Source organism: Phascolarctos cinereus, unplaced genomic scaffold (genome assembly GCF_003287225.1).
Source record: "Phascolarctos cinereus isolate Bilbo 61053 unplaced genomic scaffold, phaCin_HiC Scaffold_726;HRSCAF=1367, whole genome shotgun sequence".
Lineage (NCBI taxonomy): Eukaryota > Metazoa > Chordata > Mammalia > Diprotodontia > Phascolarctidae > Phascolarctos > Phascolarctos cinereus.
This window is the reverse complement of record NW_027556098.1, coordinates 165,641,514-165,658,319: the sequence shown is the minus strand read 5'-3', so window position 1 is coordinate 165,658,319 and position 16,806 is coordinate 165,641,514. Positions and strand designations below refer to the sequence as shown.

Genomic DNA, 16,806 nt, shown 5'->3' with positions numbered 1-16,806 from the left:
AGTTGGGGTGATATTTTCTATGGCCCTTCATCAGCACCCCAAAGAGGGAGATGAATAATGCTGATAATTATAGGTGGGGAGTCTGCATTGAGTTTGGAAAGGAAACAGTGGGTAATTTCAAACAGGGTGCCCTCCAATTTTGATTAACTGTCACCGAAACGGGAATTACCACAATTCTGAAATCACATCCACCAACAGACACAGAACAGCATCTGTGGATGATTTCTGCCCTGCCACCCTCAAATTTCTCTCCCGCCCCTCTGCAACCCCCCAATAAAAACACAGCCCTGGGCCTGATGCTTCCAATTTAGAACAATCATGCCTCTCACTGGTCAATGCCTGGCACGACACCAGCTGTCAAAAGCACACATGAAAGGTATGGGGGATTTGAAACATAAAGCCCCGTCATGGAAAGAAGGGCTTCTCTTAAATCTTCATTGCTCAAAGGAGACTGCTGTCTCACACTGCCCCGAAATTGGTGGCTAAGATTTTTTTCCTGTTTTGGGGGCTTAGAATCTAATGTGTTTCAGGAAAGAAACAAAAATATAAAAAACAAAAACAAAAACAAAAAAATACATCCCTTAGTATTCTGAGTTAAAGAGGACAATCTGATTGAAAACTTTGTAGGAAGAAATTATAGAATGAAATTACCTCTGCCCACCCATCCTCGCCCCCCGACCTCTCCCAACTAGTTTCTGAGAATTTGCATTGGGAGGACATGATATATTATTCTTTCAGTGCCAAGTCAAGAGTCATAAGGGCTGATTTCTTCTTGACTTCCCTCCCTGAGTTCTGTCCCTTGATCTGATTCAGGGGCTTTATTTATATTCTTGATTCCATTTCTGCCACTTACACCCTGTGTGACCATGGGCAAGTCACTTAACATCTGCAGCCTCAGTTTCCTCATATATAAAATGAGGGGGTTGGATTAGATGGTCTTGAAGACCCATTTCAGTTCTAAATCTATGATCCTATGATCTTTTTGTTCCACCTCTGACTTCTAGTTTCCTTCAAAAATGAGCTCAAGTGCTAATTTCTATATGAAGTTTTTCTGGATCTTCCCTATTGCTACTACAAAAATTAACTTAGATTTATGTGTATACAGTTTGCATATGCCTGCACATTTTGTTTCTTCTGGGAGAATGTAAGCTTCTTGAGGGCCAAGACTTTTCACTTTTGTCTTTATATCACTAGTAACTAGCACAGTACCTGACACACAATACACAGTAGACACTTAATACAGGCTTGTTGATTGATTGCTATAACTGGCTAATTATTTTGTTAAAATATGCTAATTGACTTCACTCAATACCTGTTAATGGAAATGTGCAATCAACCAAGGATTTATGGAGTGCTTACTATGTACCTAAGGCTGGTTAGGTATCATGCGTTATAATAATATGTATAAAATTCCTCCTTTTCCTGCCGTGAGCTGTACAACCCTTTTCTTCCATTTAACTGAAAAGATTGAGGCCATATAATCATCTTCATTCCTTTACTCCTCAATACTTCTCTGTCTTCATTAAGTCCCTCTTCCTTTCCAGTATCAGTGAATGAAGAACTCCACCTCCATATCAATGCTAAGTCTTGATCCCCTTCTTTTCTGTTTTACTCCAGGACACTGATCCATTAAGCATAGCCCCTCTTCCTTCTCCAATATCTCCTTTCTTTGCTGTCCTTCTACCTTATGCTCACAAACATTCTCAGCGTCCCCATACTGAAAACAAAACAAACACACTGCCTGGCCTTTCCTCGAGTCTGCTTGGTACTTGTGGGAAAAGACATCTTGAGTTGAACTAGTACAGCTCCGCATTTTACAGATGAAGAAACTGAAGCCCAGTGAGGGAAGGGTCTTGCTCAAGGTCACAGTAGTTGTGAGCCTGAATGTGAATCAAGATTATCAGACTCCAAAGCCATGGCTCCCTGCACCATGCTATGTGTCCTCCCTACTAATGAATGAGCTTTTGATCACCAGAATCAACGGCCCTTTTCAGTTTTTACCCTCTTGACCTTTCTATAGCATTCAACATTGTTGACTACCCCATCCTTGATTTTATTTCCCTTTTTGACATCTATGACATTATCCTTTTTCAGTTTTCTGCTCATCTCTCTATCATCTCTGTCTCAGTCTCATTAACTTGTCTTTTTTCTTGCCTAGCCTTCTAAATGTAAGGTTTTTATGAAGCATTTTCCTAGGTCCTTTTCTCTCTCCACATTTTCTCCTTTGTTGATTCATTCACTCTCATAGCTTTCACATCATGATCATCACCTTCATCATCATCAGCTAGCATTTATATAGTTTTTAAGATTTTCAAAGCTCTTTACAGACATTATCTCATTTTATCTCAAAATGTAAAATGGGGATAATCATAACAGCAATCTCCCAGGGTTGTTGCAAGGATCAAATGCAATAAGGTTTATCAAGAGCTTAGTATGATATAAGTACTTAGTAAATGCTCCTTTCCTTCCTTCAACAACCTCAGAAGGCAGGTGCTATTATTAGCTTTCAGGGACTGAATCAGGCAGAGGTTAAGTGACTTGCCCAGCATCATACAGCTGGTAAGGGTCTGAGACTGGAACTGAATTCAGATCTTCCTGACTGTCTCCATCACCTATACACAGAGGTAGAAGACTTCAACTTCTATTCCAACCTTGGTTGTGAGCTCATCTTAAATTTCTAACTGCCTCCTGGACATATCTACCTGGATATCCCACTGGCATTTTAGTTCCAAATTGAACTTATTATTCCCTTATCTTAGCTTCCATATTTCTGTTGATGGTACACCATTTCCCTAGGCCTCATCTCACGTCTAATCAACTGTCTATTCCTGCAGATTTTTGTCTTTTTGATAGCTTTAATTTATAATCTCTATTTTTCACTCTTTCTGCTACTCTTCTAGTTCATGCCATTATTAACTTTCACCTGAACTACTACAATTAGCTCCTAATTGCTGTCACTGCCAATATTCTCTCCTCTTTCCAATCTATACTTCACATTATTGCCAAAGTGATTTATAGGTCTGATCATGTCCTTCCTCTGTTCAAAAAGCTTTAGTGGCTCCCAATCACCTATAGAATAAGATGGATTTTTTTTTTTTACTCTTCATTCAAGGCTCTCTGTGGCCTGGCTCAACCTATCTTTATGTCCTTATTTGTTATATTGTACTTGGCATTTATGTATCATTTTCTACATTACTAAATACTTTATACACATCATATTCAAGTCTCACAATAACTCTATGAGGTAAGCACTAAAGATGTAATCTCCATTTTACAAATGAGGACACTGATATTCAGAGAGGCTAAATATTATTTATGGTTGCACAGCAAAAGAAGGTAGGCTCTGAACACTGGTGTTCCTGACTCCAAGTCTAACAGTTTATCCACTATAGTCCAGTGCTCCTTAAACCATGGGTTCCGACCCCACATGAGGTCTCAAGTGGAAAAATTTTAAGAAGCTCTGTATACTATGCTGTTATCCAAATATTTATTTCACATTACTCCTTTTTACATAACTCTACATTCCAATCAAACTGGAGTACTAGTCATGCCACATCTTTAATCTGTTCTCCATTCATTTGTGCCTGGTAATTTTCTCCACATTTCTGTTTGTTGGTTTCCTTTCCTTCAAGGCTCTTCAAGACATCTTCCTTGACCTCTCTGGCTAAAAGAGAACCTTCCTTTCTCAACTCTTGTTTTGGTCTGCTTGGCCTTGTCTACACATTTTTCTTATTTTGATTTATATCATAGGTATTGGTGAGTCCATGAAACATCCCTTCCTCCCAAACCCCACTAAATTATAAGCTACTTGAGGGAAGAGACTGTCATTTCTCCCCTTTCCCCCTTTTTTGCCTGTAGTATAAATCTTACATTTGATGCTTTTTAACTGTGTTGTTACTTCACCTCCAACCAGCCTCAGTTTTTTCATGTGTAAAATGGATATAATAATAGTATCTACTTCATAGAGTTTCTGTGAGGATAACATGAGATAATATGTGTGGATTGCTTTAGAAACTTTAAAGTGTTATATAAATGTTTGTTATTTTTATAATTATTATCAAAGCATCTAGCACAGTGTCTTGAGTACTTATGTGGTAGGTACTTAATATTTGCTAAACTATAGTAATTCCTTATCAGGTCTTTGTACCTACAGAACCCTTGGCCTCATAATTAAGTCAATGTCAATAAAATCACAAGTTTTATCATGTCCCACTTCCCATTTGAAATACATAAGATGTGGTTCATGGTGATGGGATTTGGTGATTATTGGTCATTATTGACCTGGGATGAAGTACAGAAGTTCACCACTTCATTCACATTTCCTCACACATCTACAGAAAATTACATTAAAAAATAAATCCAGCCTAAATATCTATTAAAATGAAAATTTTGCCTTAGTAGGGATGATCTTAGTACAAAAAGATGGTGCTGATTTATCATTAGTTGGGTATTTGCTTTGAGTTGCTGGTTTTGAGTATGGATAGATTTGTGTTGATCTATCCATGCCCTCCGACCTACTTCTCCTTTTGATTATGGACATGCATTTCTAAGATTGCTAGTTCAGGGTTGGAGTGCAGGCTGTGGCCATGTAACACAGAACAATCAAATTGGCTCTGCTGAGAGAAAACTCAACCCTGGGCTCCAGGCCTCACAAATGCTGTCCTCTAATTAAGCCTTACAACCACAGACAATACTCTCTCTGAGGGGACCTTGAATTTCATAATGAAACTCAACTTTAGCTTTGTTAAACAACCACATCACAGTATTAATGTCTGTGGGTCTTTCTTTAGCCACAAATATACTCCAAGAAACCTGTGGTTGAATCCCCCTCCCACCATTAGCAAGCATTAATCACAATTTTATACCCTAATTCAACTGTCCCTGAGAAAACAAAGACCGGATGCACTTAGATGCATCCTATCACATTTTAAATATACTCCTAAATATTCAAATTATATTATTATGCCTAATTATGCAATGGATTGTATTGAATACAGAATCATAATACACTTTTGGCATCATTGTCACCCCTCAACATTTGCCTTATTATTCTGTGGCATTTTGAGTATTTCTGATCAAACAGTATAAATGGAACAGGTTTTGCATACTGAGCATCTCAAAACCCACTTTAGAGAGATTTACTATCAGCACCCATTTCCAGTTGAGCTGGAAAAAAGAACTTTGTTGTGTGTATTATGAAATGTTAAATATGAATACTATTTAAAGCTAATGGTATGCCAAAGAAAATGGCTAATAATACATTATACAATTAAATGCCTATCATATTAGTTCATCTATTAACAAAATAAAATAGATTCCAACGTATGAGTTCTGATCTGCAGGTTTTTTTTTTCTAGAAAGGGTTGCCCATGTGTAAAAGCTAAATTATTTCTTCAATTTTAAACTACTGTATACATCAGTTTGCAATTATTTGCATTATGTTTGAATGCTTTGTCACGTGTTCCTGGTAAAACTAAAATAAAAACAGTTCTCTCTGGTTGCATTGAGGTATCTTCAGATGCAAACTGGCAATGACAAATGAATCATATGTCACCTCCAGACTGGCTGGAGACACCAAAGACCTCAACGTTGCTCTGTCAGCTACTCTGTAAAGCTCTCTTATTCCTCAAACAGGTTTTTGTGGCCACATCTTGATTCTGATTTCCCAGTGTTTTCTTTTGTTCTGTGTCTATCTGCATTCTGCCTGTAAGTCAGGAATTATATATCCTGGCCCAGAGTTGGTTGTATGCCACCTCCGGTCCAGTGGTAAAGATAGTCATTCTTTTCTTTCTGCTGATAGCTTAATAGACCTTGAAAGCAATGTGAAAACAGATGGCTTTTTGCCTTTATAATATTACAATTATTAAATATTAATGAAATTTCCTAGGTTTGAACCTCAGGAAGCTAACCAAATTAATATCAATAATTATTCCTTTCCCTTACCAGTCATTTACAGAAAGGTTTATGTGAACTGTCCGCCAAAGTTATGTCCACAAGTTTTAAAAAAGGCAGCAGTGGAATTCATTTCCCTAAAACTTTTAAAGCATAAAATTAGATAGTTTGGCTTTAGTTCAACACCTTGGAAACAAGAATATTGACTCAATGACCTCTGAAGTCTCTTCCAGGCAATATCTCTTGATTTAATAAACTGGATATTAGCATTTTGTCTTGATTTTTAATAACTCATTCCCTGGTATGTTTTCCTTATTCTTCTGGCTTGCTAGTGGCCTTGTATGGCTTGGGATTCTGGGTGCTCATAGCATGAAAGAACCAGATATTCCATAAATGGTCAAGATCCAACAAATGAAGTGTACGAAAAATTAGGTGATATGAAAGATAGTCCTTGGCAGCACACTCAAGGTCAACAAAGTTGGAATTAAATTGAGAGTTGATATCCAGTCCAGATGGTATGGTTTCTCAACTTCCCCAGTGTCTGGCTGAGAAAGCCCTGGATGAAAATGAACCTCATCAATTTGAGCCTACTTAAATGAAAGTTTATCAGGTAGACTATGGTTAAGGTATGTTATTTCAGTTACCATTATTCATATGACTAGCTAGCCCTTTCCATCCCTGGCCCATAGGGTTAGATTGTCTCTAGATTCGTAGCTAATCATAGAGGAAGAAGGAGATGGGTTTTGTTTGCTCATTAAGTGAATTAGAATCTTTACTTTCCAGTTTAGGTCTCTCTTTGTCTCTTATCTGCACAGGTAACTGGGACATTGTACAGTGTCAGGTCTTCCCAGGAAGTGAGTATTATAAAACTACTAATACAGAGTATACAGTTTCCTAGTGGTTAGAAAAACCTAATGTATCTCTTTAAGTGTTTCTATTATTATGAATAATAGAAGACAGAATGCCACAGTGGAAAGAGGGTTCTCTTTGGAATCACAAGAACTGAGTTCCAATTTTGCTTTTGTTATTTACCACTTGAGTGACCTTCAGCAAATGACTTAACTTCTCTGGGCCTTGGTTCAGGCTCTTAATCTATACTTCTACTTATTATCACTAATTAAAAGACTTTTTTGGTGGTGATTTTCCAAGCACTCATGCTCATTATATCATTTGATTATCACAACAACTCAGTGGAGTACTGTGGGTAAATAAGCCATCCAGCATGATTATATAGAAGAGCAATTTGAAGCTCAGAGAGATAATAATTTGTCCACGATCCTATGGCTCAGATCGAAATTGCAATTCATAGTCAGATTTTCCAGATGAACTTTAAATTGTTTTTGTTCCATCACAGTTGCTCTCTTCTCACCTCTAGAATTCCTCCTCTTCTCCCTGCCTCCCCACTAGAAAGTTTTCTAACTTGGGCAATTGTTTCAGTTCTCTAGGCTTCAGCTTCTTAGTCTTTAAAATGAGAGGGTCAGACTAGATGACCTTTAAGATCCCTTGCAGTTCCAAAATTCTATGGACCACAACATGAAAAATAATTATAGTAATCTGGTGAAGTAGGAGATAACGTTTTGGATGTTGTTGAACAATACTTACTCTAAAATTACATGATTGTGGATGTCCAAAATGACCTAAGTTATTCTCTCTTCTGTTCCCCCCTACTTGTGTGATTAAAAAAACAAAACAGAACAATACTTCAGGCAGGAGGAAATACTGCTTTTTCAGATGAAAGCTGAAGCCTTCTGTCCCTATATCCCCTTCCCCTCAATTCCAGAATAAAACTATTCATATGGAAAACAACAACAATAACAAAAAATATAGGCACTATTAGAAAGGTATCATCCCTTATTTACTTCACACTCACAAAAAAGAATACAAAATGGGTTGCTGTGAAATACAAATGAGCCATAATCCTCATCAGGTTTGGAAATAATGGATTCCGGCTAACATTTCCAGAAGAAATATGAAGGCAGTATTCTAAATTTCCTATTCTTTCCCAAATGAGTTTGCACAAAAATGTGTCGCTAAGAAGAGTAATGTGCCCATCACATGGCGAAAATTTCCCACTTGCAAAATGAAAATGAAAAGTCTGCATTTTTGGATGGCTTATTTAAACACAGGCACCATGCTGGTACTCTGGGGAGGGAAAAGGAAGCTCCCCCTACTGGGGCATGAAAGATTCTCACATCTCTCCTCCATCCAATGTTTGTCAGAGTCGTAAAGACATAGGCCCATACAGCCTGCCTCTGCTCCCTTTCCAATTTATCACTCCCCTCCCCCATCATAGCCTAGTTTTCTCTCATAGTTTAGTTAATTGAGGGGGTAACTGAACATTTCATGATTTTTCTCTTAGATTTTCTAAAATGTAGTGGCTTCAAATGCATAGCATTTGAAGGGCCCAATCTTATAGAAACTTTGACCTTTTAAATGATTTTTGAAAACGCATGTCATACTTTTGCTTTAGGTTTGGTGCTAAGGAGAATATGATGAAAAAATTTACAAAATGGATTTTAAAAGAAAAGAAAACTTAATGTATACCAAGCTCTCAAAGAGTGGAGGGCAGGACATGGAGGTGAAAATAAGATATTATCAAATGCTTAGTGGTTTAATGAATGTTTAATTACTGGTTTAATTAATGTTTATCAACAAGCTATTCAACATGTTCAGCCCAATACATATGGCTTTTCCTCCATAAGCATAAGAGAAACATGGATCAATGAGGCTTGACATTCAATTCAGCTGACATTCATTGAGTACTCACTAGATGAAGAGGCACTGATGAGACAAAATGACAAATAATTGGAGTTGCTGCCCTCCAGAAGCTTCCAATCAAGTGGAAAGAGTGAAGCAAATATTTTGAGAGTATTGCAAAATTAAGGTTTTATGAAAAATTGTCCAACAGGGAAATTTTGTTATTATTGTCAAATTTAAGATACTCTTAAACAAATTGTGACAACTTCACAGTTTCTTAGGCAACACTCTCTTTTGTTCTTTTTATGGTGGGATGATTATATTTATGAGTATTAAATTCATAATCAAAAAGAACTCTAAACATAAAAAAGTTTATCTAGAAATATTACTTGAAATAGTTACTTTTATCCAGAGGGAAAAGAAGCTTGCAGAAGAAAAAAAAAAGAACTTATTCTACTACTGTCTCAAAACAGTTCATATGTATGCCAAGTCAAATTTTCATATGATCAGAAGTCATTTCTCCTGACTTTTCCTATAAGAAAATATTTTAGAAAATTTTTCACCAACTCTATATTTTTTAAAACCTCCTTTTAATATTCTGATACAACAGACATAAAAATGACTACAATTTTTTAGGTCGGAGTAATTAGAGGTGGATGTTGTGCCTTTAGAATGAAGTTTGAAATAGACATAATGGGATCGGTGGAAATAATTGGAGGATTTTATAATGAAGATTCATATTCTGTACTATATTTCCTTTGCATTTTTTAAAAGGAAGCTTAAGCACTGTCCCTTTTAAAATGAATAAACATTGATGCTTTAGAAAACTCCCACTGTATTTGGATTAACTTGATGGGTTAGTATCCAAATCAGCTCCAAACCTCTACTAGCCAACAGTCCTCAGTCATAGAAAGAGGAGCTATTAGGACCTTATTTGCTAAAAAAACAGAAACTTCAGACATTCTGAATACAAGGTTTTAGAAAACACATTGCTTTGTTTTTCCCACTTTTATTAGTGAGTCAGTTAAGCATCTATATTGTGCTAAGTGTTGGGGAAACAAAACAAGGCAAAAGACAGTACCTACCTGCAAGGAGGGCAGGCAGCTGGCACAGTGATGAAGCCCAAGGACTGAAGTCAGAAAGACTCAACTTCATGAGTTCAAATCTAGCCTTAGACATTTACTAGCTATGTGACCCTGGGCAAATCACTGAACTCTGTTGGTTTGCTTTAGTTTCCTCATCTGTAAAATGAGAAGAAAATGGCAAACCACTCCAGTATCTTTGCCCAGAAAATCCCAACTGGGGTCATGAGGAGTCAGACACTACTGAACAAGCCTACAAGGAGCTGACAATCTAATGGGAGAAGACAAGATGTGAATGAATATGCACAAAAAAACTATATACAGGACAACAAAAAGAAATGATTAAAAAGAGGAAATGTACTTTTATCAGTTGCGATTTTGGTTGGGATATGAAGGAAGCCAGAGGATCCAGGAGGATGAGATGAACAAGGAAAGCCTTTCGGGCCAGCAAGACAGCCAGTGAAAATGCCTGCAGGCATTATTAGGTTAGAAGTTGAGGGCAATGTATATTCTTAATATATTTCTTTTATTCCATCAAAACCTCACTCAAGGTTCCTATACTGAGTGCTAGGTACACAACAAATATATCTGAATCACATTGAATTTGTTCCAAACATCCCAAATAACAAGGAAGACCTCTAAAGATGTCTTTATTTATTAACTCAGAGAGTGCTGCTCTTTGCAATCATTTCTGTTTTTGGCCATGCTGTCCAGGTCCATTACTGGATAGAACTTCTACTGATTACATTAATTTTACAATAGGAAATATAAATCCTCACTGATGAGGTCACCATCTTAGTAGGACTCCTTATTTAGAAACATTCTTGATTTCAGTGCTATGAGGCCTTCCTACACATGTGAGGATGGCACATCCTCTCAGATTCAAGGCTAAAAAGATGAAAAGGAGAGAGAGATGAAAACACAGAGACCGAGACACAGAAAGAAACACACACACACACACACACACACACACACACACACACACACACACACAGAGTCTGTGGTTGGGTGTGGGGGGAGGAGAAGGAGATATAACACAAGCAAAGAGTAATATAAGATAACTTCGCCAAGCCTTATTCTCTACAATTTGTATCCAGGGCTTTTCCTTTATCCTCCATAGAGAATTCACCCAAAGTGCTAGATTATTTTCTCTGTTTTAAAATATCTTTTGGCTACCAATCAAATGACAAAGCTGTCCATTTTATTGGTTTCAGTTTTACTCCATTGCTCTATTTGCGCCTAATCACATATAATGATTCTATTACCACGGACTTTAACAGTTATTTAAAAGTCTTAAGGGGCCAAAGATGGCACTTAGTCCAAAGTATATCTGTATAATAATCCCCTCTAAAACATACTCCCAAAGTGGCTATCTAACCTTACTGGAAAACTTTCAAAGAGAAGGAACTCACTACCTCCTGGGATAGCCCACTGTAATTTTGCATAGTTCTAATTGTGAGAAAGATTTCCTTATAAAGAATTGCTTTTCTTCAATGTTCACTCATATCTCTTAGTTCTGTCTCTGGGGCTAAATTGAACAAGTATAATCTCTGCTTTGCATGACAGCTTTTCAAATACTTGAAGATAGATAGATTTTTTTCCTCTTCTCTAGCCTTAGTACCCCCAATTTCTTCACCTGATCTTTATATAATATGACTTTGAAGCCCTATGGATATTTGTCCAGTTAACAGTGTCTTTTCTAAAATTCAGTGCCCAGAATAATGGAGATATAACTGGGAATCTTATGGAATTGTTTAAGATCATTGTATTGATCAGAGTAGCAAAGTCTTTCATATTCAATCAACATTATAATATTGCCATTACTGTGTTCAATGTTTTCTTGGCTCTGCTCACTTCACTTTGCATCAGTTCATATAAATCTTCCCAAGTTTTTCTGAATTTATTCTTCACATCATTTTTTTATAGCACAATGGTATTCCATCACAATCACATACTACAACTTATTCAACTATTCTTCAACTGATGGGCATTGTCTAAATCAGGGTGGCAAACCTGAGCTCTTAATAGCCACATGTGGTCCTCTAGGTCCTCAAGTGCGGCCCTTTGACTGAATCCAAACTTCACAGAACAAATCCTCTTAATAAAAGGATTTCTTCTGTGAAGTTAGAATTCAGTCAAAGAGCCTCACTTGAGGACCTAGAGGACCACATGTGGTCTCAAGACCATAGGTTCCCCATCTCTGCCTTAGATGAACAAATGTCTTCTTTTTAAAAAAAATGTGATATCACTGTCTAGTGGATTATTGAGTAAAGTTATCTGCATAGTTGTGTTTGTCATACTCTTGTATAATTTTAGCACATGCAGAGGAGACATCAAGAATAACTGATTATTTTTCTGTGGAATAAAATGCTTCAAAATTAATAAATACTAGATATCTTCTGTCTATCCCTCTCAATCAGTTTTTGGGTCTGTAAAAATAGGGTCTAATATAGAAAAATATTCTATAAAAGTCTGACTGTTCCCTTTTCATGTTTTCATCAAGGAAGCCCTCAATACCAAGCATAGATCATCATTATAAAGACTTTATAGATAGGAGAAACCAGGCATATAGGCTGGCACTTCAATTCTGTCTGCCTCACTTTCCTCATCCATAAAATATGGATAACTAACAATGGTACCTATCTCCTAGGGTTGTTGTGAGAATCAAACAAGATATAAATGCTAGTTATTTTTATTTTTGTTATTAAATAATAGTAGTATTGTTGATCACCTTTATTGGCACAAGTACCATCTGTGATCAATTTTATCCTTTTGGAATCTTCCCTTCTTTAGGTCATCTACTATATCATTGATGAATACTTTAGGTGAACATACATCTCTCTATGTTCAATGGATCATTGAACAAAGTGTTCTGCAGAGCTGTATTTTTGACAGAATATTATATGATCTCAATATATGCCTGGGAGACACAATGATAATAATAAGAAGGCTACGTTAAAAATTGATCCATGTATGTCTTTACAATGGTGTCTACCTCAACATGTTTTTTTCTTCTCTGTCTCTTTGGTTAGATCTAAACCACTTTTCCCGACTTTGTCTTCTTTTCTATATATCATACTGAGTATGGAGATGGTAGAGCCCAAAGTGGTGGTCCAAAGCAACAATAGCTTACTATAAAATTCTAGGATATCTGTTCTAATTTAGGTTGTTTTTTGTCCCCTTCTTGTTTGAATCTGCAAATGCTCTTGGGATAATTCGGCCCAGGATTATATCATTCCAGGTTCTCTTAGGCTCACTTTATCCTCAGTTACTTTTTGCTGTTTTGTGAGACAGCACTATTCACATTCTTCTGTCTTTTTTCCTCCATCTTTCGTAAATGTACTTTTACTGTAAACTTGTGTTTTCCTATTGGTTGGACCTTCTCTTGGCAAAGACATTCAATGTTTGTTGTATAAAATGGTTTCTGAGCTCTTTTGTTTGGTGCTGGTGCTGGTGAGTTCACAGAACTGAGGACCATTTTGTATTTTTGTCTTTTGCTTAGATCAGAGTGGCTAAATCAGCCATCCCATCTCTTGGTGAGCAAAATTTGGATTTGCCACTTGGGTCCATACTTTTAAACCTTTGTAGCTCTGTAGGACTTTGCACCCACATTGCATTCAAGAATCCAGGGTCACCTCCATACCCCAATGAAGCATCTGAGTAGGACTTTGTGGAGCCTCCCTGAAGTAATGAAATATGAATATAAACCCATATACAATAGAAACCATCAGGGCAATTTTTCTTCTGCCAATACTGGTTTGATTAGGATTAAGCATAACATTTTAAATATATTTTTTAACAGAAAAGGACAGAAATATAAGTATGGTATATAGTAAATTGTTGAAAATATATAGATCAGAGATCATTCACTTCTTCCAAACTACTATAGTTAGGTTACCTCTTAAAAGGGTATATTGAACCTCTAAATTCAATACACTAGGTATGTTGGAATCCATAAAATTTCCAATTACTGCTTCAGAATTTATTGTGCACATATGGAAAATAATACTTGTAAAACAGAAAGGGGTTTGTGCCTAGTGCTGTCAATACTGTGAAGGATGGGGTGATTATAAAGCAAATTAACAATACTTTTAAATGTGCATTCACTTATCTTTCCAATTAAATCCTTGTTAAACAACTGCACAGACAGTAATGGTGCTTCTGCAAAGCACTGATCAAGACAGTTTTATTGTAATTTTTACTCTGTAACAATTAATCAAGTAGGCATTTTCTTTATTATTAAATTATTTAGTTAATAAATATTCTCAATTGGCTAACATATTTGTAGTTCACATGATATTTTTGATTTTCCTACAGTGGAACTTATACTGGTATATTCTTGTTTTCTTGCAGAGGGACCATTAGGGAAAGGAATTTATAAATTTCTTTTCTAGGGAAAATTACTATGAACAAGAGAAGTCTTCAAAACTTTAAACCCATTTTAAAGCCCTTATTTTAACCATTCTCTCTCACATGGGATGCAAACATATTGCCTTTAGCAGATAAGGAATATGAGGATTTGGCTAAAAGAGATCTTTTCTTTTTCAGTAAGGATTGAGCTGAGCATTAAAAAAAAGTTCATTAATGCTGGGTTACAGCTTCTTGAGGCATGGGGCTGTATTTTACAATTAGCATAGGCTTTTCTTACCCCTAGTGCAATGACAGTGTTCAAATCGTGTCTCCTCTGCAAACATCCAGGGTGGTATGAACAAAGACATGGGGGGAAATCATCTAGGAGTTTCTTGGTTTACATGTAAATTTGTATTTAGTCATTGGTCTTGGGTGTTTTGAATTTCCCTGGTTAGCTCCTTTTTATATAGATTGGGATTTAAAATGGTTCTTTGTGTGGCTTTCTTTTGTCTCCTTTGTCATTTTGCCATCTGCATTGTTCTGCATACATATATGTTTGAATATACACATATGTACTGATGTAGGATTATATTTATGTATTTATACCACATGCATCCACATACTGTATACATATACACATGCATATACTGTGTAGATGTGTATAGATATGCATGTACTCTGAGAAGACATAGGGCCAGGGCATATATACTGTCTTGAAATATGTGAAGGTTTACCAGATAGAAGGATCATAGATGCTCTGCTGAGTCTCAAAGGGCAGAACTGGCATTGAGACAGGAAAGCACATTGAGGTACATTTCACCTTCATGTATGGAAAATTTTCCTATCAATTAGAAATATACTGACGTCTGACAGGTTGCCTCAGAAAATAATAGGTTTTCATTCACTAGACATCTTCAAGAAAAGGTCTAATGACCACTTGAGTACATTACCACCAGCAGTAATAAGTCAGTTGGCCTGTGCATTGTAATGGGAATACGATGTAGAATAGTCAAGGCTGAGCAAGTAGTTTTGGGGATGAAGGTGCTGGTAAAGGAAGCTAAAGGGTAGAAGTTCAAAGAGTTAGTGTAATGGTGGGTGAGCCTTTCTGTTGCACAGAGAAGGTCACATTTTTCTTTGATATGACTAGAGATAAGATGAAGAGTGGAAAAAGAGTGGATTTTGCATGATTTTGTTTTTTTATGTCCAAGTGGGTATATATGGGGCAGCTAGGTGGCCAGTGGATAGAATGCTGGACCTGGAGTCAGGAAGACTCCTCTTCCTCAGTTCAAATCCCGCCTCAGACACTTACTAGCTGTGTGACCCTGGACAAGTCATCTTATTAACCTCCTTTGCCTCATTTCCCTCCTCTGTAAAATGAGCTGCAGAAGGAAATGGCAAACCACTTCAGCATCTTTGCCAAAAAAACCCAAAAGGGGTCACAAGGAGTCAGATATGACTGAAAAATGACTAAACAACAATAATGGGCAACTATACAGATAAACTGGGTGCTGACATTTTTGCTAATAGTATCTGGATGATACCTCTTCCTTCTACAACGTTTTGTAAGCTTATTTTAAAAATTGGTTTTCTTCTGATACTATCTGTGAAGTAGATTGTTTTCATATATATTTTACAGAGGGAATTAAGCCACCCAAAGACTGGCAGCTTGCCCAGGGTCACACAGAAATCAGTGTTGAAAATGGAGATAAAGCTACAAAGGTGCTCTCTTTAATCCTCTGATGACACATTATAGGATAGTTCCTTTCAGGTAAAAGTAAAGTCTATCCTCAGCGGTCATTGGCATTCTAATTTTGTATTCCATTCAGCCAATTATTATACAATGATTTGTTTTATATGCAGTGGGAATCTATTAGGAGACAAGGGGAGTAGGTGTATAGGTCAGTGGGCTCAGGGAGAATGTGATTTGGAGATGGAGAGTGAATAAACTGAAGAAGCTGATATGGAAAAGGAAGAGGTATTGAGTACAATAGGGGAAGACAGGCTCAGACTTCTGGGAATTAATCAGCTGATTGGGAAGACATCGTATGCACACATACTTCATGCCCCCACACATACTTCATGCCCCCACCCCATAAAACCATCTAAGAACACAATGTAATATATGTTTATTTTCCAATGTGTGACATATATCTATATCTACATCTATATATCTATATCTATATCTATATCTATATCTATATCTATATCTATATCTATATCTATATCTATATCTATATCTATATCTATATCTATATCTATATCTATATCTATATCTATATCTATATCTATATCTATATCTATATCTATATCTATATCTATATCTATCTATATGTATTGTGCATTATAAGAGTACAGAGGAGGAAGAGATGATTGAGAACTGGGGAGTGGCCAGGGAAGACTCTGAAAAATAGATGGGTGCTAACCTGATCTTGGAAAAAGTGTAGGATTCAGAGAATAAGAGGTGAGGAAAAAGATCTTTTAGATGGGGAGGGGATAGCATAAGCAAAGGTGTGACTTTCTTTCTGAACAATTTTTCCATTAAAATATCTCATATTGTCATTGAATTTCAAAAGAACTTTCCACTTGGATTTTCCTCTGAACTATAGTCAAATACAGAAAATAGTTAGCTTTGACTATTCTACATCATATTCCCATTACAAAATAGAAAGGGCATAAATACAGAATTATGAAATTTGGCATATAGGGTTTATCTGTCATGAAGATTATGTTCTATCTTAGGTAATTTTCAAGTTAAAATATACTAATCAATTTGGATTTTTCTTGT

General features: G+C 36.5%; 1 protein-coding gene across 7 annotated transcripts in view; it reads right to left on the bottom strand.

Annotated features, from left to right (window-relative positions):
- The window catches only part of ARHGAP15 (Rho GTPase activating protein 15), an 826,255-nt gene that overhangs the window by 221,585 nt on the left and 587,864 nt on the right, over window positions 1-16,806 (bottom strand). The window lies entirely within an intron of this gene.